Here is a 20,732-nt window from a genome sequence, read left to right on the forward strand (position 1 = left end):
GAAGCAACAGGATGTTTCAGTTTAAAAATGCCCATTGGCCAGTGTGATAAATGTCTCAATTGATTCTTCATAAAGATTGTGATCTGGTAAAAAATGTATTTTCAAACTGTGGAAAAAGCAACAACACAAATCCTGTTTTATCAAATAGTTACATTTCGGAGCAAATTTTTCATTTTAAATTTCTGATTGGTTTTTTTTCATATATGCAATGCTGCAGCCCAGCAGCTGCTCCAGTGGCGCAATCGGTCAGCGCGCGGTACTTATAAAGCAGTAACTGATGAGCTATGCCGAGGTTGTGAGTTCAAGCCTCACCTGGAGCAGACTTTTCTTGTCTTCCTTTGTTATTTTGAACAAATGCGTTAGCCAAAGTTTCTCGAGTTCCATCATGATCTACTTGCACGATTGAGAAGGAAGTTTCCGAGAGATATTTACTTTTTATGGTTTCTTGTTTAATTTGCTGTATATTACAAAAGTCTCACCAGTTTTACCATGATCTAGTACCATATTGTAAAGGGAAATGTAAAAGATAAATTGTTTTTTTAAGGCTTCTGGGAGCCAAATATTATTTCCTTCATTGGCATCAATAATGTGGAGTGACTACATGATGAAAAGGACATGACAAAGGAAGCCCTGGCTCTCAGCAGAAAAGAAAGAAGCACGTGGTTATGGTTGTTTTCAAGTTGGAGTACAAACTTACAAGACCATTTTTGAAAATGCAATTAAAACGGATAATTGCCTGCTACAGAAAAAAGAACCCACGGCATGAACTACCTTGAGAAGCCCCAGTGGCCTAATAGATAAGGCACTGGCCTACTAAGCCAGGGATTGTGGGTTCAAGTCCCATCTGGGGTGTTTGCTTATCTCTGAAACAGCGCATGGTCTGTCTAATCTTTCTATCAGTTTGAATTTGATCTTGCAAAATTCTCCAAAAAAGAAAGATGGCGACTTTTAAATGAAAGAAGTGTGACCATGCTAAATAATAAAATACGATATTACAAATACAGCATATAAAATATAGCAACAGAGCGTGTGTTCATCCCAGCCAATGCACATGTGCACTTCCTGAAGCAACAGGATGTTTCAGTTTAAAAATGCCCATTGGCCAGTGTGATAAATGTCTCAATTGATTCTTCATAAAGATTGTGATCTGGTAAAAAATGTATTTTCAAACTGTGGAAAAAGCAACAACACAAATCCTGTTTTATCAAATAGTTACATTTCGGAGCAAATTTTTCATTTTAAATTTCTGATTGGTTTTTTTTCATATATGCAATGCTGCAGCCCAGCAGCTGCTCCAGTGGCGCAATCGGTCAGCGCGCAGTACTTATAAAGCAGTAACTGATGAGCTATGCCGAGGTTGTGAGTTCAAGCCTCACCTGGAGCAGACTTTTCTTGTCTTCCTTTGTTATTTTGAACAAATGCGTTAGCCAAAGTTTCTCGAGTTCCATCATGATCTACTTGCACGATTGAGAAGGAAGTTTCCGAGAGATATTTACTTTTTATGGTTTCTTGTTTAATTTGCTGTATATTACAAAAGTCTCACCAGTTTTACCATGATCTAGTACCATATTGTAAAGGGAAATGTAAAAGATAAATTGTTTTTTTAAGGCTTCTGGGAGCCAAATATTATTTCCTTCATTGGCATCAATAATGTGGAGTGACTACATGATGAAAAGGACATGACAAAGGAAGCCTTGGCTCTCAGCAGAAAAGAAAGAAGCACGTGGTTATGGTTGTTTTCAAGTTGGAGTACAAACTTACAAGACCATTTTTGAAAATGCAATTAAAACGGATAATTGCCTGCTACAGAAAATAGAACCCACGGCATGAACTACCTTGAGAAGCCCCAGTGGCCTAATGGATAAGGCACTGGCCTCCTAAGCCAGGGATTGTGGGTTCAAGTCCCATCTGGGGTGTTTGCTTATCTCTGAAACAGCGCATGGTCTGTCTAATCTTTCTACCAGTTTGAATTTGATCTTGCAAAATTCTCCAAAAAAGAAAGATGGCGACTTTTAATTGAAAGAAGTGTGACCATGCTAAATAATAAAATACGATATTACAAATACAGCATATAAAATATAGCAACAGAGCGTGTGTTCATCCCAGCCAATGCACATCTGCACTTCCTGAAGCAACAGGATGTTTCAGTTTAAAAATGCCCATTGGCCAGTGTGATAAATGTCTCAATTGATTCTTCATAAAGATTGTGATCTGGTAAAAAATGTATTTTCAAACTGTGGAAAAAGCAACAACACAAATCCTGTTTTATCAAATAGTTACATTTCGGAGCAAATTTTTCATTTTAAATTTCTGATTGTTTTTTTTTCATATATGCAATGCTGCAGCTCAGCAGCTGCTCCAGTGGTGCAATCGGTCAGCGCGCGGTACTTATAAAGCAGTAACTGATGAGCTATGCCAAGGTTGTGAGTTCAAGCCTCACCTGGAGCAGACTTTTCTTGTCTTCCTTTGTTATTTTGAACAAATGCGTTAGCCAAAGTTTCTCGAGTTCCATCATGATCTACTTGCACGATTGAGAAGGAAGTTTCCGAGAGATATTTACTTTTTATGGTTTCTTGTTTAATTTGCTGTATATTACAAAAGTCTCACCAGTTTTACCATGATCTAGTACCATATTGTAAAGGGAAATGTAAAAGATAAATTGTTTTTTTCAGGCTTCTGGGAGCCAAATATTATTTCCTTCATTGGCATCAATAATGTGGAGTGACTACATGATGAAAAGGACATGACAAAGGAAGCCCTGGCTCTCAGCAGAAAAGAAAGAAGCACGTGGTTATGGTTGTTTTCAAGTTGGAGTACAAACTTACAAGACCATTTTTGAAAATGCAATTAAAACGGATAATTGCCTGCTACAGAAAAAAGAACCCACGGCATGAACTACCTTGAGAAGCCCCAGTGGCCTAATGGATAAGGCACTGGCCTCCTAAGCCAGGGATTGTGGGTTCAAGTCCCATCTGGGGTGTTTGCTTATCTCTGAAACAGCGCATGGTCTGTCTAATCTTTCTACCAGTTTGAATTTGATCTTGCAAAATTCTCCAAAAAAGAAAGATTGCTACTTTTAATTGAAAGAAGTGTGACCATGCTAAATAATAAAATACGATATTACAAATACAGCATATAAAATATAGCAACAGAGCGTGTGTTCATCCAAGCCAATGCACATGTGCACTTCCTGAAGCAACAGGATGTTTCAGTTTAAAAATGCCCATTGGCCAGTGTGATAAATGTCTCAATTGATTCTTCATAAAGATTGTGATCTGGTAAAAAATGTATTTTCAAACTGTGGAAAAAGCAACAACACAAATCCTGTTTTATCAAATAGTTACATTTCGGAGCAAATTTTTCATTTTAAATTTCTGATTGTTTTTTTTTCATATATGCAATGCTGCAGCCCAGCAGCTGCTCCAGTGGCGCAATCGGTCAGCGCGCGGTACTTATAAAGCAGTAACTGATGAGCTATGCCGAGGTTGTGAGTTCAAGCCTCACCTGGAGCAGACTTTTCTTGTCTTCCTTTGTTATTTTGAACAAATGCGTTAGCCAAAGTTTCTCGAGTTCCATCATGACCTACTTGCACGATTGAGAAGGAAGTTTCCGAGAGATATTTACTTTTTATGGTTTCTTGTTTAATTTGCTGTATATTACAAAAGTCTCACCAGTTTTACCATGATCTAGTACCATATTGTAAAGGGAAATGTAAAAGATAAATTGTTTTTTTAAGGCTTCTGGGAGCCAAATATTATTTCCTTCATTGGCATCAATAATGTGGAGTGACTACATGATGAAAAGGACATGACAAAGGAAGCCCTGGCTCTCAGCAGAAAAGAAAGAAGCACGTGGTTATGGTTGTTTTCAAGTTGGAGTACAAACTTACAAGACCATTTTTGAAAATGCAATTAAAACGGATAATTGCCTGCTACAGAAAAAAGAACCCACGGCATGAACTACCTTGAGAAGCCCCAGTGGCCTAATAGATAAGGCACTGGCCTCCTAAGCCAGGGATTGTGGGTTCAAGTCCCATCTGGGGTGTTTGCTTATCTCTGAAACAGCGCATGGTCTGTCTAATCTTTCTATCAGTTTGAATTTGATCTTGCAAAATTCTCCAAAAAAGAAAGATGGCGACTTTTAATTGAAAGAAGTGTGACCATGCTAAATAATAAAATACGATATTACAAATACAGCATATAAAATATAGCAACAGAGCGTGTGTTCATCCCAGCCAATGCACATGTGCACTTCCTGAAGCAACAGGATGTTTCAGTTTAAAAATGCCCATTGGCCAGTGTGATAAATGTCTCAATTGATTCTTCATAAAGATTGTGATCTGGTAAAAAATGTATTTTCAAACTGTGGAAAAAGCAACAACACAAATCCTGTTTTATCAAATAGTTACATTTCGGAGCAAATTTTTCATTTTAAATTTCTGATTGTTTTTTTTTCATATATGCAATGCTGCAGCCCAGCAGCTGCTCCAGTGGCGCAATCGGTCAGCGCGCGGTACTTATAAAGCAGTAACTGATGAGCTATGCCGAGGTTGTGAGTTCAAGTCTCACCTGGAGCAGACTTTTCTTGTCTTCCTTTGTTATTTTGAACAAATGCGTTAGCCAAAGTTTCTCGAGTTCCATCATGATCTACTTGCACGATTGAGAAGGAAGTTTCCGAGAGATATTTACTTTTTATGGTTTCTTGTTTAATTTGCTGTATATTACAAAAGTCTCACCAGTTTTACCATGATCTAGTACCATATTGTAAAGGGAAATGTAAAAGATAAATTGTTTTTTTAAGGCTTCTGGGAGCCAAATATTATTTCCTTCATTGGCATCAATAATGTGGAGTGACTACATGATGAAAAGGACATGACAAAGGAAGCCTTGGCTCTCAGCAGAAAAGAAAGAAGCACGTGGTTATGGTTGTTTTCAAGTTGGAGTACAAACTTACAAGACCATTTTTGAAAATGCAATTAAAACGGATAATTGCCTGCTACAGAAAATAGAACCCACGGCATGAACTACCTTGAGAAGCCCCAGTGGCCTAATGGATAAGGCACTGGCCTCCTAAGCCAGGGATTGTGGGTTCAAGTCCCATCTGGGGTGTTTGCTTATCTCTGAAACAGCGCATGGTCTGTCTAATCTTTCTACCAGTTTGAATTTGATCTTGCAAAATTCTCCAAAAAAGAAAGATGGCGACTTTTAATTGAAAGAAGTGTGACCATGCTAAATAATAAAATACGATATTACAAATACAGCATATAAAATATAGCAACAGAGCGTGTGTTCATCCCAGCCAATGCACATCTGCACTTCCTGAAGCAACAGGATGTTTCAGTTTAAAAATGCCCATTGGCCAGTGTGATAAATGTCTCAATTGATTCTTCATAAAGATTGTGATCTGGTAAAAAATGTATTTTCAAACTGTGGAAAAAGCAACAACACAAATCCTGTTTTATCAAATAGTTACATTTCGGAGCAAATTTTTCATTTTAAATTTCTGATTGTTTTTTTTTCATATATGCAATGCTGCAGCTCAGCAGCTGCTCCAGTGGTGCAATCGGTCAGCGCGCGGTACTTATAAAGCAGTAACTGATGAGCTATGCCAAGGTTGTGAGTTCAAGCCTCACCTGGAGCAGACTTTTCTTGTCTTCCTTTGTTATTTTGAACAAATGCGTTAGCCAAAGTTTCTCGAGTTCCATCATGATCTACTTGCACGATTGAGAAGGAAGTTTCCGAGAGATATTTACTTTTTATGGTTTCTTGTTTAATTTGCTGTATATTACAAAAGTCTCACCAGTTTTACCATGATCTAGTACCATATTGTAAAGGGAAATGTAAAAGATAAATTGTTTTTTTCAGGCTTCTGGGAGCCAAATATTATTTCCTTCATTGGCATCAATAATGTGGAGTGACTACATGATGAAAAGGACATGACAAAGGAAGCCCTGGCTCTCAGCAGAAAAGAAAGAAGCACGTGGTTATGGTTGTTTTCAAGTTGGAGTACAAACTTACAAGACCATTTTTGAAAATGCAATTAAAACGGATAATTGCCTGCTACAGAAAAAAGAACCCACGGCATGAACTACCTTGAGAAGCCCCAGTGGCCTAATGGATAAGGCACTGGCCTCCTAAGCCAGGGATTGTGGGTTCAAGTCCCATCTGGGGTGTTTGCTTATCTCTGAAACAGCGCATGGTCTGTCTAATCTTTCTACCAGTTTGAATTTGATCTTGCAAAATTCTCCAAAAAAGAAAGATTGCTACTTTTAATTGAAAGAAGTGTGACCATGCTAAATAATAAAATACGATATTACAAATACAGCATATAAAATATAGCAACAGAGCGTGTGTTCATCCAAGCCAATGCACATGTGCACTTCCTGAAGCAACAGGATGTTTCAGTTTAAAAATGCCCATTGGCCAGTGTGATAAATGTCTCAATTGATTCTTCATAAAGATTGTGATCTGGTAAAAAATGTATTTTCAAACTGTGGAAAAAGCAACAACACAAATCCTGTTTTATCAAATAGTTACATTTCGGAGCAAATTTTTCATTTTAAATTTCTGATTGTTTTTTTTTCATATATGCAATGCTGCAGCCCAGCAGCTGCTCCAGTGGCGCAATCGGTCAGCGCGCGGTACTTATAAAGCAGTAACTGATGAGCTATGCCGAGGTTGTGAGTTCAAGCCTCACCTGGAGCAGACTTTTCTTGTCTTCCTTTGTTATTTTGAACAAATGCGTTAGCCAAAGTTTCTCGAGTTCCATCATGACCTACTTGCACGATTGAGAAGGAAGTTTCCGAGAGATATTTACTTTTTATGGTTTCTTGTTTAATTTGCTGTATATTACAAAAGTCTCACCAGTTTTACCATGATCTAGTACCATATTGTAAAGGGAAATGTAAAAGATAAATTGTTTTTTTAAGGCTTCTGGGAGCCAAATATTATTTCCTTCATTGGCATCAATAATGTGGAGTGACTACATGATGAAAAGGACATGACAAAGGAAGCCCTGGCTCTCAGCAGAAAAGAAAGAAGCACGTGGTTATGGTTGTTTTCAAGTTGGAGTACAAACTTACAAGACCATTTTTGAAAATGCAATTAAAACGGATAATTGCCTGCTACAGAAAAAAGAACCCACGGCATGAACTACCTTGAGAAGCCCCAGTGGCCTAATAGATAAGGCACTGGCCTCCTAAGCCAGGGATTGTGGGTTCAAGTCCCATCTGGGGTGTTTGCTTATCTCTGAAACAGCGCATGGTCTGTCTAATCTTTCTATCAGTTTGAATTTGATCTTGCAAAATTCTCCAAAAAAGAAAGATGGCGACTTTTAATTGAAAGAAGTGTGACCATGCTAAATAATAAAATACGATATTACAAATACAGCATATAAAATATAGCAACAGAGCGTGTGTTCATCCCAGCCAATGCACATGTGCACTTCCTGAAGCAACAGGATGTTTCAGTTTAAAAATGCCCATTGGCCAGTGTGATAAATGTCTCAATTGATTCTTCATAAAGATTGTGATCTGGTAAAAAATGTATTTTCAAACTGTGGAAAAAGCAACAACACAAATCCTGTTTTATCAAATAGTTACATTTCGGAGCAAATTTTTCATTTTAAATTTCTGATTGTTTTTTTTTCATATATGCAATGCTGCAGCCCAGCAGCTGCTCCAGTGGCGCAATCGGTCAGCGCGCGGTACTTATAAAGCAGTAACTGATGAGCTATGCCGAGGTTGTGAGTTCAAGTCTCACCTGGAGCAGACTTTTCTTGTCTTCCTTTGTTATTTTGAACAAATGCGTTAGCCAAAGTTTCTCGAGTTCCATCATGATCTACTTGCACGATTGAGAAGGAAGTTTCCGAGAGATATTTACTTTTTATGGTTTCTTGTTTAATTTGCTGTATATTACAAAAGTCTCACCAGTTTTACCATGATCTAGTACCATATTGTAAAGGGAAATGTAAAAGATAAATTGTTTTTTTAAGGCTTCTGGGAGCCAAATATTATTTTCTTCATTGGCATCAATAATGTGGAGTGACTACATGATGAAAAGGACATGACAAAGGAAGCCCTGGCTCTCAGCAGAAAAGAAAGAAGCACGTGGTTATGGTTGTTTTCAAGTTGGAGTACAAACTTACAAGACCATTTTTGAAAATGCAATTAAAACGGATAATTGCCTGCTACAGAAAATAGAACCCACGGCATGAACTACCTTGAGAAGCCCCAGTGGCCTAATGGATAAGGCACTGGCCTCCTGAGCCAGGGATTGTGGGTTCAAGTCCCATCTGGGGTGTTTGCTTATCTCTGAAACAGCGCATGGTCTGTCTAATCTTTCTACCAGTTTGAATTTGATCTTGCAAAATTCTCCAAAAAAGAAAGATTGCTACTTTTAATTGAAAGAAGTGTGACCATGCTAAATAATAAAATACGATATTACAAATACAGCATATAAAATATAGCAACAGAGCGTGTGTTCATCCCAGCCAATGCACATGTGCACTTCCTGAAGCAACAGGATGTTTCAGTTTAAAAATGCCCATTGGCCAGTGTGATAAATGTCTCAATTGATTCTTCATAAAGATTGTGATCTGGTAAAAAAATGTATTTTCAAACTGTGGAAAAAGCAACAACACAAATCCTGTTTTATCAAATAGTTACATTTCGGAGCAAATTTTTCATTTTAAATTTCTGATTGTTTTTTTTTCATATATGCAATGCTGCAGCTCAGCAGCTGCTCCAGTGGTGCAATCGGTCAGCGCGCGGTACTTATAAAGCAGTAACTGATGAGCTATGCCGAGGTTGTGAGTTCAAGCCTCACCTGGAGCAGACTTTTCTTGTCTTCCTTTGTTATTTTGAACAAATGCGTTAGCCAAAGTTTCTCGAGTTCCATCATGATCTACTTGCACGATTGAGAAGGAAGTTTCCGAGAGATATTTACTTTTTATGGTTTCTTGTTTAATTTGCTGTATATTACAAAAGTCTCACCAGTTTTACCATGATCTAGTACCATATTGTAAAGGGAAATGTAAAAGATAAATTGTTTTTTTCAGGCTTCTGGGAGCCAAATATTATTTCCTTCATTGGCATCAATAATGTGGAGTGACTACATGATGAAAAGGACATGACAAAGGAAGCCCTGGCTCTCAGCAGAAAAGAAAGAAGCACGTGGTTATGGTTGTTTTCAAGTTGGAGTACAAACTTACAAGACCATTTTTGAAAATGCAATTAAAACGGATAATTGCCTGCTACAGAAAAAAGAACCCACGGCATGAACTACCTTGAGAAGCCCCAGTGGCCTAATGGATAAGGCACTGGCCTCCTAAGCCAGGGATTGTGGGTTCAAGTCCCATCTGGGGTGTTTGCTTATCTCTGAAACAGTGCATGGTCTGTCTAATCTTTCTACCAGTTTGAATTTGATCTTGCAAAATTCTCCAAAAAAGAAAGATTGCTACTTTTAATTGAAAGAAGTGTGACCATGCTAAATAATAAAATACGATATTACAAATACAGCATATAAAATATAGCAACAGAGCGTGTGTTCATCCCAGCCAATGCACATGTGCACTTCCTGAAGCAACAGGATGTTTCAGTTTAAAAATGCCCATTGGCCAGTGTGATAAATGTCTCAATTGATTCTTCATAAAGATTGTGATCTGGTAAAAAATGTATTTTCAAACTGTGGAAAAAGCAACAACACAAATCCTGTTTTATCAAATAGTTACATTTCGGAGCAAATTTTTCATTTTAAATTTCTGATTGTTTTTTTTTCATATATGCAATGCTGCAGCTCAGCAGCTGCTCCAGTGGCGCAATCGGTCAGCGCGCGGTACTTATAAAGCAGTAACTGATGAGCTATGCCGAGGTTGTGAGTTCAAGCCTCACCTGGAGCTGAATTTTTTTGTCTTCCTTTGTTATTTTGAACAAATGCGTTAGCCAAAGTTTCTCGAGTTCCATCATGATCTACTTGCACGATTGAGAAGGAAGTTTCCGAGAGATATTTACTTTTTATGGTTTCTTGTTTAATTTGCTGTATATTACAAAAGTCTCACCAGTTTTACCATGATCTAGTACCATATTGTAAAGGGAAATGTAAAAGATAAATTGTTTTTTTAAGGCTTCTGGGAGCCAAATATTATTTCCTTCATTGGCATCAATAATGTGGAGTGACTACATGATGAAAAGGACATGACAAAGGAAGCCCTGGCTCTCAGCAGAAAAGAAAGAAGCACGTGGTTATGGTTGTTTTCAAGTTGGAGTACAAACTTACAAGACCATTTTTGAAAATGCAATTAAAACGGATAATTGCCTGCTACAGAAAAAAGAACCCACAGCATGAACTACCTTGAGAAGCCCCAGTGGCCTAATGGATAAGGCACTGGCCTCCTAAGCCAGGGATTGTGGGTTCAAGTCCCATCTGGGGTGTTTGCTTATCTCTGAAACAGCGCATGGTCTGTCTAATCTTTCTACCAGTTTGAATTTGATCTTGCAAAATTCTCCAAAAAAGAAAGATTGCGACTTTTAATTGAAAGAAGTGTGACCATGCTAAATAATAAAATACGATATTACAAATACAGCATATAAAATATAGCAACAGAGCGTGTGTTCATCCCAGCCAATGCACACGTGCACTTCCTGAAGCAACAGGATGTTTCAGTTTAAAAATGCCCATTGGCCAGTGTAATAAATGTCTCAATTGATTCTTCATAAAGATTGTGATCTGGTAAAAAATGTATTTTCAAACTGTGGAAAAAGCAACAACACAAATCCTGTTTTATCAAATAGTTACATTTCGGAGCAAATTTTTCATTTTAAATTTCTGATTGTTTTTTTTTCATATATGCAATGCTGCAGCTCAGCAGCTGCTCCAGTGGCGCAATCGGTCAGCGCGCAGTACTTATAAAGCAGTAACTGATGAGCTATGCCGAGGTTGTGAGTTCAAGCCTCACCTGGAGCAGACTTTTCTTGTCTTCCTTTGTTATTTTGAACAAATGCGTTAGCCAAAGTTTCTCGAGTTCCATCATGATCTACTTGCACGATTGAGAAGGAAGTTTCCGAGAGATATTTACTTTTTATGGTTTCTTGTTTAATTTGCTGTATATTACAAAAGTCTCACCAGTTTTACCATGATCTAGTACCATATTGTAAAGGGAAATGCAAAAGATAAATTGTTTTTTTAAGGCTTCTGGGAGCCAAATATTATTTCCTTCATTGGCATCAATAATGTGGAGTGACTACATGATGAAAAGGACATGACAAAGGAAGCCCTGGCTCTCAGCAGAAAAGAAAGAAGCACGTGGTTATGGTTGTTTTCAAGTTGGAGTACAAACTTACAAGACCATTTTTGAAAATGCAATTAAAACGGATAATTGCCTGCTACAGAAAATAGAACCCACGGCATGAACTACCTTGAGAAGCCCCAGTGGCCTAATGGATAAGGCACTGGCCTCCTAAGCCAGGGATTGTGGGTTCAAGTCCCATCTGGGGTGTTTGCTTATCTCTGAAACAGCGCATGGTCTGTCTAATCTTTCTACCAGTTTGAATTTGATCTTGCAAAATTCTCCAAAAAAGAAAGATTGCTACTTTTAATTGAAAGAAGTGTGACCATGCTAAATAATAAAATACGATATTACAAATACAGCATATAAAATATAGCAACAGAGCGTGTGTTCATCCCAGCCAATGCACATGTGCACTTCCTGAAGCAACAGGATGTTTCAGTTTAAATATGCCCATTGGCCAGTGTGATAAATGTCTCAATTGATTCTTCATAAAGATTGTGATCTGGTAAAAAATGTATTTTCAAACTGTGGAAAAAGCAACAACACAAATCCTGTTTTATCAAATAGTTACATTTCGGAGCAAATTTTTCATTTTAAATTTCTGATTGTTTTTTTTTCATATATGCAATGCTGCAGCCCAGCAGCTGCTCCAGTGGCGCAATCGGTCAGCGCGCGGTACTTATAAAGCAGTAACTGATGAGCTATGCTGAGGTTGTGAGTTCAAGCCTCACCTGGAGCAGACTTTTCTTGTCTTCCTTTGTTATTTTGAACAAATGCGTTAGCCAAAGTTTCTCGAGTTCCATCATGATCTACTTGCACGATTGAGAAGGAAGTTTCCGAGAGATATTTACTTTTTATGGTTTCTTGTTTAATTTGCTGTATATTACAAAAGTCTCACCAGTTTTACCATGATCTAGTACCATATTGTAAAGGGAAATGCAAAAGATAAATTGTTTTTTTAAGGCTTCTGGGAGCCAAATATTATTTCCTTCATTGGCATCAATAATGTGGAGTGACTACATGATGAAAAGGACATGACAAAGGAAGCCCTGGCTCTCAGCAGAAAAGAAAGAAGCACGTGGTTATGGTTGTTTTCAAGTTGGAGTACAAACTTACAAGACCATTTTTGAAAATGCAATTAAAACGGATAATTGCCTGCTACAGAAAATAGAACCCACGGCATGAACTACCTTGAGAAGCCCCAGTGGCCTAATGGATAAGGCACTGGCCTCCTAAGCCAGGGATTGTGGGTTCAAGTCCCATCTGGGGTGTTTGCTTATCTCTGAAACAGCGCATGGTCTGTCTAATCTTTCTACCAGTTTGAATTTGATCTTGCAAAAGTCTCCAAAAAAGAAAGATTGCTACTTTTAATTGAAAGAAGTGTGACCATGCTAAATAATAAAATACGATATTACAAATACAGCATATAAAATATAGCAACAGAGCGTGTGTTCATCCCAGCCAATGCACATGTGCACTTCCTGAAGCAACAGGATGTTTCAGTTTAAAAATGCCCATTGGCCAGTGTGATAAATGTCTCAATTGATTCTTCATAAAGATTGTGATCTGGTAAAAAATGTATTTTCAAACTGTGGAAAAAGCAACAACACAAATCCTGTTTTATCAAATAGTTACATTTCGGAGCAAATTTTTCATTTTAAATTTCTGATTGTTTTTTTTTCATATATGCAATGCTGCAGCCCAGCAGCTGCTCCAGTGGCGCAATCGGTCAGCGCGCGGTACTTATAAAGCAGTAACTGATGAGCTATGCCGAGGTTGTGAGTTCAAGCCTCACCTGGAGCAGACTTTTCTTGTCTTCCTTTGTTATTTTGAACAAATGCGTTAGCCAAAGTTTCTCGAGTTCCATCATGATCTACTTGCACGATTGAGAAGGAAGTTTCCGAGAGATATTTACTTTTTATGGTTTCTTGTTTAATTTGCTGTATATTACAAAAGTCTCACCAGTTTTACCATGATCTAGTACCATATTGTAAAGGGAAATGTAAAAGATAAATTGTTTTTTTCAGGCTTCTGGGAGCCAAATATTATTTCCTTCATTGGCATCAATAATGTGGAGTGACTACATGATGAAAAGGACATGACAAAGGAAGCCCTGGCTCTCAGCAGAAAAGAAAGAAGCACGTGGTTATGGTTGTTTTCAAGTTGGAGTACAAACTTACAAGACCATTTTTGAAAATGCAATTAAAACGGATAATTGCCTGCTACAGAAAAAAGAACCCACGGCATGAACTACCTTGAGAGGTCCCAGTGGCCTAATGGATAAGGCACTGGCCTCCTAAGCCAGGGATTGTGGGTTCAAGTCCCATCTGGGGTGTTTGCTTATCTCTGAAACAGCGCATTGTCTGTCTAATCTTTCTACCAGTTTGAATTTGATCTTGCAAAATTCTCCAAAAAAGAAAGATTGCTACTTTTAATTGAAAGAAGTGTGACCATGCTAAATAATAAAATACGATATTACAAATACAGCATATAAAATATAGCAACAGAGCGTGTGTTCATCCCAGCCAATGCACATGTGCACTTCCTGAAGCAACAGGATGTTTCAGTTTAAAAATGCCCATTGGCCAGTGTGATAAATGTCTCAATTGATTCTTCATAAAGATTGTGATCTGGTAAAAAATGTATTTTCAAACTGTGGAAAAAGCAACAACACAAATCCTGTTTTATCAAATAGTTACATTTTGGAGCAAATTTTTCATTTTAAATTTCTGATTGTTTTTTTTTCATATATGCAATGCTGCAGCTCAGCAGCTGCTCCAGTGGCGCAATCGGTCAGCGCGCGGTACTTATAAAGCAGTAACTGATGAGCTATGCCGAGGTTGTGAGTTCAAGCCTCACCTGGAGCAGAATTTTTTTGTCTTCCTTTGTTATTTTGAACAAATGCGTTAGCCAAAGTTTCTCGAGTTCCATCATGATCTACTTGCACGATTGAGAAGGAAGTTTCCGAGAGATATTTACTTTTTATGGTTTCTTGTTTAATTTGCTGTATATTACAAAAGTCTCACCAGTTTTACCATGATCTAGTACCATATTGTAAATGTAAAAGATAAATTGTTTTTTTAAGGCTTCTGGGAGCCAAATATTATTTCCTTCATTGGCATCAATAATGTGGAGTGACTACATGATGAAAAGGACATGACAAAGGAAGCCCTGGCTCTCAGCAGAAAAGAAAGAAGCACGTGGTTATGGTTGTTTTCAAGTTGGAGTACAAACTTACAAGACCATTTTTGAAAATGCAATTAAAACGGATAATTGCCTGCTACAGAAAAAAGAACCCACAGCATGAACTACCTTGAGAAGCCCCAGTGGCCTAATGGATAAGGCACTGGCCTCCTAAGCCAGGGATTGTGGGTTCAAGTCCCATCTGGGGTGTTTGCTTATCTCTGAAACAGCGCATGGTCTGTCTAATCTTTCTACCAGTTTGAATTTGATCTTGCAAAATTCTCCAAAAAAGAAAGATTGCGACTTTTAATTGAAAGAAGTGTGACCATGCTAAATAATAAAATACGATATTACAAATACAGCATATAAAATATAGCAACAGAGCGTGTGTTCATCCCAGCCAATGCACACGTGCACTTCCTGAAGCAACAGGATGTTTCAGTTTAAAAATGCCCATTGGCCAGTGTGATAAATGTCTCAATTGATTCTTCATAAAGATTGTGATCTGGTAAAAAATGTATTTTCAAACTGTGGAAAAAGCAACAACACAAATCCTGTTTTATCAAATAGTTACATTTCGGAGCAAATTTTTCATTTTAAATTTCTGATTGTTTTTTTTTCATATATGCAATGCTGCAGCTCAGCAGCTGCTCCAGTGGCGCAATCGGTCAGCGCGCAGTACTTATAAAGCAGTAACTGATGAGCTATGCCGAGGTTGTGAGTTCAAGCCTCACCTGGAGCAGACTTTTCTTGTCTTCCTTTGTTATTTTGAACAAATGCGTTAGCCAAAGTTTCTCGAGTTCCATCATGATCTACTTGCACGATTGAGAAGGAAGTTTCCGAGAGATATTTACTTTTTATGGTTTCTTGTTTAATTTGCTGTATATTACAAAAGTCTCACCAGTTTTACCATGATCTAGTACCATATTGTAAAGGGAAATGCAAAAGATAAATTGTTTTTTTAAGGCTTCTGGGAGCCAAATATTATTTCCTTCATTGGCATCAATAATGTGGAGTGACTACATGATGAAAAGGACATGACAAAGGAAGCCCTGGCTCTCAGCAGAAAAGAAAGAAGCACGTGGTTATGGTTGTTTTCAAGTTGGAGTACAAACTTACAAGACCATTTTTGAAAATGCAATTAAAACGGATAATTGCCTGCTACAGAAAATAGAACCCACGGCATGAACTACCTTGTGAAGCCCCAGTGGCCTAATGGATAAGGCACTGGCCTCCTAAGCCAGGGATTGTGGGTTCAAGTCCCATCTGGGGTGTTTGCTTATCTCTGAAACAGCGCATGGTCTGTCTAATCTTTCTACCAGTTTGAATTTGATCTTGCAAAATTCTCCAAAAAAGAAAGATTGCTACTTTTAATTGAAAGAAGTGTGACCATGCTAAATAATAAAATACGATATTACAAATACAGCATATAAAATATAGCAACAGAGCGTGTGTTCATCCCAGCCAATGCACATGTGCACTTCCTGAAGCAACAGGATGTTTCAGTTTAAATATGCCCATTGGCCAGTGTGATAAATGTCTCAATTGATTCTTCATAAAGATTGTGATCTGGTAAAAAATGTATTTTCAAACTGTGGAAAAAGCAACAACACAAATCCTGTTTTATCAAATAGTTACATTTCGGAGCAAATTTTTCATTTTAAATTTCTGATTGTTTTTTTTTCATATATGCAATGCTGCAGCCCAGCAGCTGCTCCAGTGGCGCAATCGGTCAGCGCGCGGTACTTATAAAGCAGTAACTGATGAGCTATGCTGAGGTTGTGAGTTCAAGCCTCACCTGGAGCAGACTTATCTTGTCTTCCTTTGTTATTTTGAACAAATGCGTTAGCCAAAGTTTCTCGAGTTCCATCATGATCTACTTGCACGATTGAGAAGGAAGTTTCCGAGAGATATTTACTTTTTATGGTTTCTTGTTTAATTTGCTGTATATTACAAAAGTCTCACCAGTTTTACCATGATCTAGTACCATATTGTAAAGGGAAATGTAAAAGATAAATTGTTTTTTTAAGGCTTCTGGGAGCCAAATATTATTTCCTTCATTGGCATCAATAATGTGGAGTGACTACATGATGAAAAGGACATGACAAAGGAAGCCCTGGCTCTCAGCAGAAAAGAAAGAAGCACGTGGTTATGGTTGTTTTCAAGTTGGAGTACAAACTTACAAGACCATTTTTGAAAATGCAATTAAAACGGATAATTGCCTGCTACAGAAAATAGAACCCACGGCATGAACTACCTTGAGAAGCCCCAGTGGCCTAATGGATAAGGCACTGGCCTCCTAAGCCAGGGATTGTGGGTTCAAGTCCCATCTGGGGTGTTTGCTTATCTCTGAAACAGCGCATGGTCTGTCTAATCTTTCTACCAGTTTGAATTTGATCTTGCAAAATTCTCCAAAAAAGAAAGATTGCTACTTTTAATTGAAAGAAGTGTGACCATGCTAAATAATAAAATACGATATTACAAATACAGCATATAAAATATAGCAACAGAGCGTGTGTTCATCCCAGCCAATGCACATGTGCACTTCCTGAAGCAACAGGATGTTTCAGTTTAAAAATGCCCATTGGCCAGTGTGATAAATGTCTCAATTGATTCTTCATAAAGATTGTGATCTGGTAAAAAATGTATTTTCAAACTGTGGAAAAAGCAACAACACAAATCCTGTTTTATCAAATAGTTACATTTCGGAGCAAATTTTTCATTTTAAATTTCTGATTGTTTTTTTTTCATATATGCAATGCTGCAGCCCAGCAGCTGCTCCAGTGGCGCAATCGGTCAGCGCGCGGTACTTATAAAGCAGTAACTGATGAGCTATGCCGAGGTTGTGAGTTCAAGCCTCACCTGGAGCAGACTTTTCTTGTCTTCCTTTGTTATTTTGAACAAATGCGTTAGCCAAAGTTTCTCGAGTTCCATCATGATCTACTTGCACGATTGAGAAGGAAGTTTCCGAGAGATATTTACTTTTTATGGTTTCTTGTTTAATTTGCTGTATATTACAAAAGTCTCACCAGTTTTACCATGATCTAGTACCATATTGTAAAGGGAAATGTAAAAGATAAATTGTTTTTTTAAGGCTTCTGGGAGCCAAATATTATTTCCTTCATTGGCATCAATAATGTGGAGTGACTACATGATGAAAAGGACATGACAAAGGAAGCCTTGGCTCTCAGCAGAAAAGAAAGAAGCACGTGGTTATGGTTGTTTTCAAGTTGGAGTACAAACTTACAAGACCATTTTTGAAAATGCAATTAAAACGGATAATTGCCTGCTACAGAAAATAGAACCCACGGCATGAACTACCTTGAGAAGCCCCAGTGGCCTAATGGATAAGGCACTGGCCTCCTAAGCCAGGGATTGTGGGTTCAAGTCCCATCTGGGGTGTTTGCTTATCTCTGAAACAGCGCATGGTCTGTCTAATCTTTCTACCAGTTTGAATTTGATCTTGCAAAATGCTCCAAAAAAGAAAGATTGCTACTTTTAATTGAAAGAAGTGTGACCATGCTAAATAATAAAATACGATATTACTAGTGATGAGCGAGCATGCTTGTCACTACTCGGTACTCGCACGAGTATCACTGTACTCGGGCTGCTCGGCGGGGACCGAGTAATCTCGCGATACTCGTGCTTTACTCGTGGTCTTCATTTCTGCATGTTGGCGCTCTTTTGAGAGCCAGCCCTCATGCAGGGATTGGCTGGCAGACCACTGCAATGCCACAGCCCTGTTAGTTGTGGAATTGCAGTGATTGGCCGGCCTGCACAGCGTCACCGAGCCTTTATATAGGCCGGCGCGCTGTGCTCTGCTCACAGCTATTCTGACAGTGAGTGTAGGGAGAGTGTCGCTGATTCAGGGAAAGCTTTGCGGCCCTTTATAGTTAGTTCCGGAGCAGGGCTGTAAACAGTGTGACCAGAAGTCCTTCTCAGGACTATTCTAGTTGTATACAGGCAGGCAGGGTATAGCCAGGTCGGAGTACAGTAGCAGAGTCCTTCTCAGGACTATTGTTGCTATATACAGGCAGGGTATAGCCAGGTCGGAATACAGGCTAGTGACCAGAAGAGTCCTTGTCAGGACTATTGTAGCAGTATACAGGCAGGCAGGCAGGGTATATATAGCCATTCCTAGTGGTGACCGTATACCAGCCTTCATCATATCTGGGGCTGGTGTACACAGTGTAAAACAGTCCAGATAGTGTCAGACTTCTCAGTAATTGTCGCTCCTAAAAACCAGTTAGGTTCTTATTGCGTCCGTGCTTGCATTTAAAAACAGCACGTGTGTGGCAGTCGGTGGCAGGGTACAGGTGCGCGTTTTGCACAAACTATTATATAACGCACAAGTCTAGTGTATAATACACGTCAGTCAGCAGTGTCTGATAGTGTCAGACTTCTCAGTAATTGTCGCTCCTAAAAACCAGTTAGGTTCTTATTGCGTCCGTGCTTGCATTTAAAAACAGCACGTGTGTGGCAGTCGGTGGCAGCGTACAGGTGCGCGTTTTGCACAAACTATTATATAACGCACAAGTCTAGTGTATAATACACGTCAGTCAGCAGTGTCTGATAGTGTCAGACTTCTCAGTAATTGTCGCTCCTAAAAACCAGTTAGGTTCTTATTGCGTCCGTGCTTGCATTTAAAAACAGCACGTGTGTGGCAGTCGGTGGCAGCGTACAGGTGCGCGTTTTGCACAAACTATTATATAACGCACAAGTCTAGTGTATAATACACGTCAGTCAGCAGTGTCTGATAGTGTCAGACTTCTCAGTAATTGTCGCTCCTAAAAACCAGTTAGGTTCTTATTGCGTCCGTGCTTGCATTTAAAAACAGCACGTGTGTGGCAGTCGGTGGCAGGGTACAGGTGCGCGTTTTGCACAAACTATTATATAACGCACAAGTCTAGTGTATAATACACGTCAGTCAGCAGTGTCTGATAGTGTCAGACTTCTCAGTAATTGTCGCTCCTAAAAACCAGTTAGGTTCTTATTGCGTCCGTGCTTGCATTTAAAAACAGCACGTGTGTGGCAGTCGGTGGCAGCGTACAGGTGCGCGTTTTGCACAAACTATTATATAACGCACAAGTCTAGTGTATAATACACGTCAGTCAGCAGTGTCTGATAGTGTCAGACTTCTCAGTAATTGTCGCTCCTAAAAACCAGTTAGGTTCTTATTGCGTCCGTGCTTGCATTTAAAAACAGCACGTGTGTGGCAGTCGGTGGCAGCGTACAGGTGCGCGTTTTGCACAAACTATTATATAACGCACAAGTCTAGTGTATAATACACGTCAGTCAGCAGTGTCTGATAGTGTCAGACTTCTCAGTAATTGTCGCTCCTAAAAACCAGTTAGGTTCTTATTGCGTCCGTGCTTGCATTTAAAAACAGCACGTGTGTGGCAGTCGGTGGCAGGGTACAGGTGCGCGTTTTGCACAAACTATTATATAACGCACAAGTCTAGTGTATAATACACGTCAGTCAGCAGTGTCTGATAGTGTCAGACTTCTCAGTAATTGTCGCTCCTAAAAACCAGTTAGGTTCTTATTGCGTCCGTGCTTGCATTTAAAAACAGCACGTGTGTGGCAGTCGGTGGCAGCGTACAGGTGCGCGTTTTGCACAAACTATTATATAACGCACAAGTCTAGTGTATAATACACGTCAGTCAGCAGTGTCTGATAGTGTCAGACTTCTCAGTAATTGTCGCTCCTAAAAACCAGTTAGGTTCTTATTGCGTCCGTGCTTGCATTTAAAAACAGCACGTGTGTGGCAGTCGGTGGCAGCGTACAGGTGCGCGTTTTGCACAAACTATTATATAACGCACAAGTCTAGTGTATAATACACGTCAGTCAGCAGTGTCTGATAGTGTCAGACTTCTCAGTAATTGTCGCTCCTAAAAACCAGTTAGGTTCTTATTGCGTCCGTGCTTGCATTTAAAAACAGCACGTGTGTGGCAGTCGGTGGCAGGGTACAGGTGCGCGTTTTGCACAAACTATTATATAACGCACAAGTCTAGTGTATAATACACGTCAGTCAGCAGTGTCTGATAGTGTCAGACTTCTCAGTAATTGTCGCTCCTAAAAACCAGTTAGGTTCTTATTGCGTCCGTGCTTGCATTTAAAAACAGCACGTGTGTGGCAGTCGGTGGCAGCGTACAGGTGCGCGTTTTGCACAAACTATTATATAACGCACAAGTCTAGTGTATAATACACGTCAGTCAGCAGTGTCTGATAGTGTCAGACTTCTCAGTAATTGTCGCTCCTAA

The 20,732-nt window shown here is 39.0% G+C and overlaps 34 non-coding genes across 34 annotated transcripts; all 34 read left to right on the forward strand.

Annotated features, from left to right (window-relative positions):
* The first annotated feature begins 227 nt into the window (after nt 1–227).
* TRNAI-UAU (transfer RNA isoleucine (anticodon UAU)) lies at nt 228–320 on the forward strand. The gene is given in 2 exon segments: nt 228–265; nt 285–320. It is a non-coding gene; the product is annotated as a tRNA-Ile (tRNA).
* A 459-nt stretch (nt 321–779) lies between these two features.
* On the forward strand, nt 780–852 carry TRNAS-ACU (transfer RNA serine (anticodon ACU)). Its single transcript has one exon. It is a non-coding gene; the product is annotated as a tRNA-Ser (tRNA).
* A 439-nt stretch (nt 853–1,291) lies between these two features.
* TRNAI-UAU (transfer RNA isoleucine (anticodon UAU)) lies at nt 1,292–1,384 on the forward strand. Its single transcript is given in 2 exon segments — nt 1,292–1,329; nt 1,349–1,384. It is a non-coding gene; the product is annotated as a tRNA-Ile (tRNA).
* Nucleotides 1,385–1,843: 459 nt separating this feature from the next.
* TRNAR-CCU (transfer RNA arginine (anticodon CCU)) lies at nt 1,844–1,916 on the forward strand. Its single transcript has one exon. It is a non-coding gene; the product is annotated as a tRNA-Arg (tRNA).
* Nucleotides 1,917–2,355: 439 nt separating this feature from the next.
* TRNAI-UAU (transfer RNA isoleucine (anticodon UAU)) lies at nt 2,356–2,448 on the forward strand. Its single transcript is given in 2 exon segments — nt 2,356–2,393; nt 2,413–2,448. It is a non-coding gene; the product is annotated as a tRNA-Ile (tRNA).
* Nucleotides 2,449–2,907: 459 nt separating this feature from the next.
* On the forward strand, nt 2,908–2,980 carry TRNAR-CCU (transfer RNA arginine (anticodon CCU)). Its single transcript has one exon. It is a non-coding gene; the product is annotated as a tRNA-Arg (tRNA).
* Nucleotides 2,981–3,419: 439 nt separating this feature from the next.
* TRNAI-UAU (transfer RNA isoleucine (anticodon UAU)) lies at nt 3,420–3,512 on the forward strand. Its single transcript is given in 2 exon segments — nt 3,420–3,457; nt 3,477–3,512. It is a non-coding gene; the product is annotated as a tRNA-Ile (tRNA).
* Nucleotides 3,513–3,971: 459 nt separating this feature from the next.
* Nucleotides 3,972–4,044, forward strand: TRNAR-CCU (transfer RNA arginine (anticodon CCU)). The gene has a single exon. It is a non-coding gene; the product is annotated as a tRNA-Arg (tRNA).
* A 439-nt stretch (nt 4,045–4,483) lies between these two features.
* On the forward strand, nt 4,484–4,576 carry TRNAI-UAU (transfer RNA isoleucine (anticodon UAU)). Its single transcript is given in 2 exon segments — nt 4,484–4,521; nt 4,541–4,576. It is a non-coding gene; the product is annotated as a tRNA-Ile (tRNA).
* Nucleotides 4,577–5,035: 459 nt separating this feature from the next.
* On the forward strand, nt 5,036–5,108 carry TRNAR-CCU (transfer RNA arginine (anticodon CCU)). The gene has a single exon. It is a non-coding gene; the product is annotated as a tRNA-Arg (tRNA).
* Nucleotides 5,109–5,547: 439 nt separating this feature from the next.
* Nucleotides 5,548–5,640, forward strand: TRNAI-UAU (transfer RNA isoleucine (anticodon UAU)). Its single transcript is given in 2 exon segments — nt 5,548–5,585; nt 5,605–5,640. It is a non-coding gene; the product is annotated as a tRNA-Ile (tRNA).
* A 459-nt stretch (nt 5,641–6,099) lies between these two features.
* On the forward strand, nt 6,100–6,172 carry TRNAR-CCU (transfer RNA arginine (anticodon CCU)). The gene has a single exon. It is a non-coding gene; the product is annotated as a tRNA-Arg (tRNA).
* Nucleotides 6,173–6,611: 439 nt separating this feature from the next.
* On the forward strand, nt 6,612–6,704 carry TRNAI-UAU (transfer RNA isoleucine (anticodon UAU)). Its single transcript is given in 2 exon segments — nt 6,612–6,649; nt 6,669–6,704. It is a non-coding gene; the product is annotated as a tRNA-Ile (tRNA).
* A 459-nt stretch (nt 6,705–7,163) lies between these two features.
* Nucleotides 7,164–7,236, forward strand: TRNAR-CCU (transfer RNA arginine (anticodon CCU)). Its single transcript has one exon. It is a non-coding gene; the product is annotated as a tRNA-Arg (tRNA).
* Nucleotides 7,237–7,675: 439 nt separating this feature from the next.
* On the forward strand, nt 7,676–7,768 carry TRNAI-UAU (transfer RNA isoleucine (anticodon UAU)). Its single transcript is given in 2 exon segments — nt 7,676–7,713; nt 7,733–7,768. It is a non-coding gene; the product is annotated as a tRNA-Ile (tRNA).
* A 459-nt stretch (nt 7,769–8,227) lies between these two features.
* TRNAR-CCU (transfer RNA arginine (anticodon CCU)) lies at nt 8,228–8,300 on the forward strand. Its single transcript has one exon. It is a non-coding gene; the product is annotated as a tRNA-Arg (tRNA).
* Nucleotides 8,301–8,740: 440 nt separating this feature from the next.
* TRNAI-UAU (transfer RNA isoleucine (anticodon UAU)) lies at nt 8,741–8,833 on the forward strand. Its single transcript is given in 2 exon segments — nt 8,741–8,778; nt 8,798–8,833. It is a non-coding gene; the product is annotated as a tRNA-Ile (tRNA).
* A 459-nt stretch (nt 8,834–9,292) lies between these two features.
* On the forward strand, nt 9,293–9,365 carry TRNAR-CCU (transfer RNA arginine (anticodon CCU)). Its single transcript has one exon. It is a non-coding gene; the product is annotated as a tRNA-Arg (tRNA).
* A 439-nt stretch (nt 9,366–9,804) lies between these two features.
* TRNAI-UAU (transfer RNA isoleucine (anticodon UAU)) lies at nt 9,805–9,897 on the forward strand. Its single transcript is given in 2 exon segments — nt 9,805–9,842; nt 9,862–9,897. It is a non-coding gene; the product is annotated as a tRNA-Ile (tRNA).
* A 459-nt stretch (nt 9,898–10,356) lies between these two features.
* Nucleotides 10,357–10,429, forward strand: TRNAR-CCU (transfer RNA arginine (anticodon CCU)). The gene has a single exon. It is a non-coding gene; the product is annotated as a tRNA-Arg (tRNA).
* A 439-nt stretch (nt 10,430–10,868) lies between these two features.
* Nucleotides 10,869–10,961, forward strand: TRNAI-UAU (transfer RNA isoleucine (anticodon UAU)). Its single transcript is given in 2 exon segments — nt 10,869–10,906; nt 10,926–10,961. It is a non-coding gene; the product is annotated as a tRNA-Ile (tRNA).
* A 459-nt stretch (nt 10,962–11,420) lies between these two features.
* Nucleotides 11,421–11,493, forward strand: TRNAR-CCU (transfer RNA arginine (anticodon CCU)). The gene has a single exon. It is a non-coding gene; the product is annotated as a tRNA-Arg (tRNA).
* A 439-nt stretch (nt 11,494–11,932) lies between these two features.
* On the forward strand, nt 11,933–12,025 carry TRNAI-UAU (transfer RNA isoleucine (anticodon UAU)). The gene is given in 2 exon segments: nt 11,933–11,970; nt 11,990–12,025. It is a non-coding gene; the product is annotated as a tRNA-Ile (tRNA).
* A 459-nt stretch (nt 12,026–12,484) lies between these two features.
* Nucleotides 12,485–12,557, forward strand: TRNAR-CCU (transfer RNA arginine (anticodon CCU)). The gene has a single exon. It is a non-coding gene; the product is annotated as a tRNA-Arg (tRNA).
* Nucleotides 12,558–12,996: 439 nt separating this feature from the next.
* TRNAI-UAU (transfer RNA isoleucine (anticodon UAU)) lies at nt 12,997–13,089 on the forward strand. The gene is given in 2 exon segments: nt 12,997–13,034; nt 13,054–13,089. It is a non-coding gene; the product is annotated as a tRNA-Ile (tRNA).
* A 459-nt stretch (nt 13,090–13,548) lies between these two features.
* Nucleotides 13,549–13,621, forward strand: TRNAR-CCU (transfer RNA arginine (anticodon CCU)). Its single transcript has one exon. It is a non-coding gene; the product is annotated as a tRNA-Arg (tRNA).
* Nucleotides 13,622–14,060: 439 nt separating this feature from the next.
* TRNAI-UAU (transfer RNA isoleucine (anticodon UAU)) lies at nt 14,061–14,153 on the forward strand. The gene is given in 2 exon segments: nt 14,061–14,098; nt 14,118–14,153. It is a non-coding gene; the product is annotated as a tRNA-Ile (tRNA).
* Nucleotides 14,154–14,606: 453 nt separating this feature from the next.
* Nucleotides 14,607–14,679, forward strand: TRNAR-CCU (transfer RNA arginine (anticodon CCU)). Its single transcript has one exon. It is a non-coding gene; the product is annotated as a tRNA-Arg (tRNA).
* Nucleotides 14,680–15,118: 439 nt separating this feature from the next.
* On the forward strand, nt 15,119–15,211 carry TRNAI-UAU (transfer RNA isoleucine (anticodon UAU)). Its single transcript is given in 2 exon segments — nt 15,119–15,156; nt 15,176–15,211. It is a non-coding gene; the product is annotated as a tRNA-Ile (tRNA).
* A 459-nt stretch (nt 15,212–15,670) lies between these two features.
* TRNAR-CCU (transfer RNA arginine (anticodon CCU)) lies at nt 15,671–15,743 on the forward strand. Its single transcript has one exon. It is a non-coding gene; the product is annotated as a tRNA-Arg (tRNA).
* A 439-nt stretch (nt 15,744–16,182) lies between these two features.
* Nucleotides 16,183–16,275, forward strand: TRNAI-UAU (transfer RNA isoleucine (anticodon UAU)). The gene is given in 2 exon segments: nt 16,183–16,220; nt 16,240–16,275. It is a non-coding gene; the product is annotated as a tRNA-Ile (tRNA).
* Nucleotides 16,276–16,734: 459 nt separating this feature from the next.
* Nucleotides 16,735–16,807, forward strand: TRNAR-CCU (transfer RNA arginine (anticodon CCU)). Its single transcript has one exon. It is a non-coding gene; the product is annotated as a tRNA-Arg (tRNA).
* Nucleotides 16,808–17,246: 439 nt separating this feature from the next.
* Nucleotides 17,247–17,339, forward strand: TRNAI-UAU (transfer RNA isoleucine (anticodon UAU)). Its single transcript is given in 2 exon segments — nt 17,247–17,284; nt 17,304–17,339. It is a non-coding gene; the product is annotated as a tRNA-Ile (tRNA).
* Nucleotides 17,340–17,798: 459 nt separating this feature from the next.
* TRNAR-CCU (transfer RNA arginine (anticodon CCU)) lies at nt 17,799–17,871 on the forward strand. Its single transcript has one exon. It is a non-coding gene; the product is annotated as a tRNA-Arg (tRNA).
* Nucleotides 17,872–20,732: the final 2,861 nt, after the last annotated feature.

This window comes from Anomaloglossus baeobatrachus, chromosome 4, assembly GCF_048569485.1.
Source record: "Anomaloglossus baeobatrachus isolate aAnoBae1 chromosome 4, aAnoBae1.hap1, whole genome shotgun sequence".
Taxonomy (NCBI): domain Eukaryota; kingdom Metazoa; phylum Chordata; class Amphibia; order Anura; family Aromobatidae; genus Anomaloglossus; species Anomaloglossus baeobatrachus.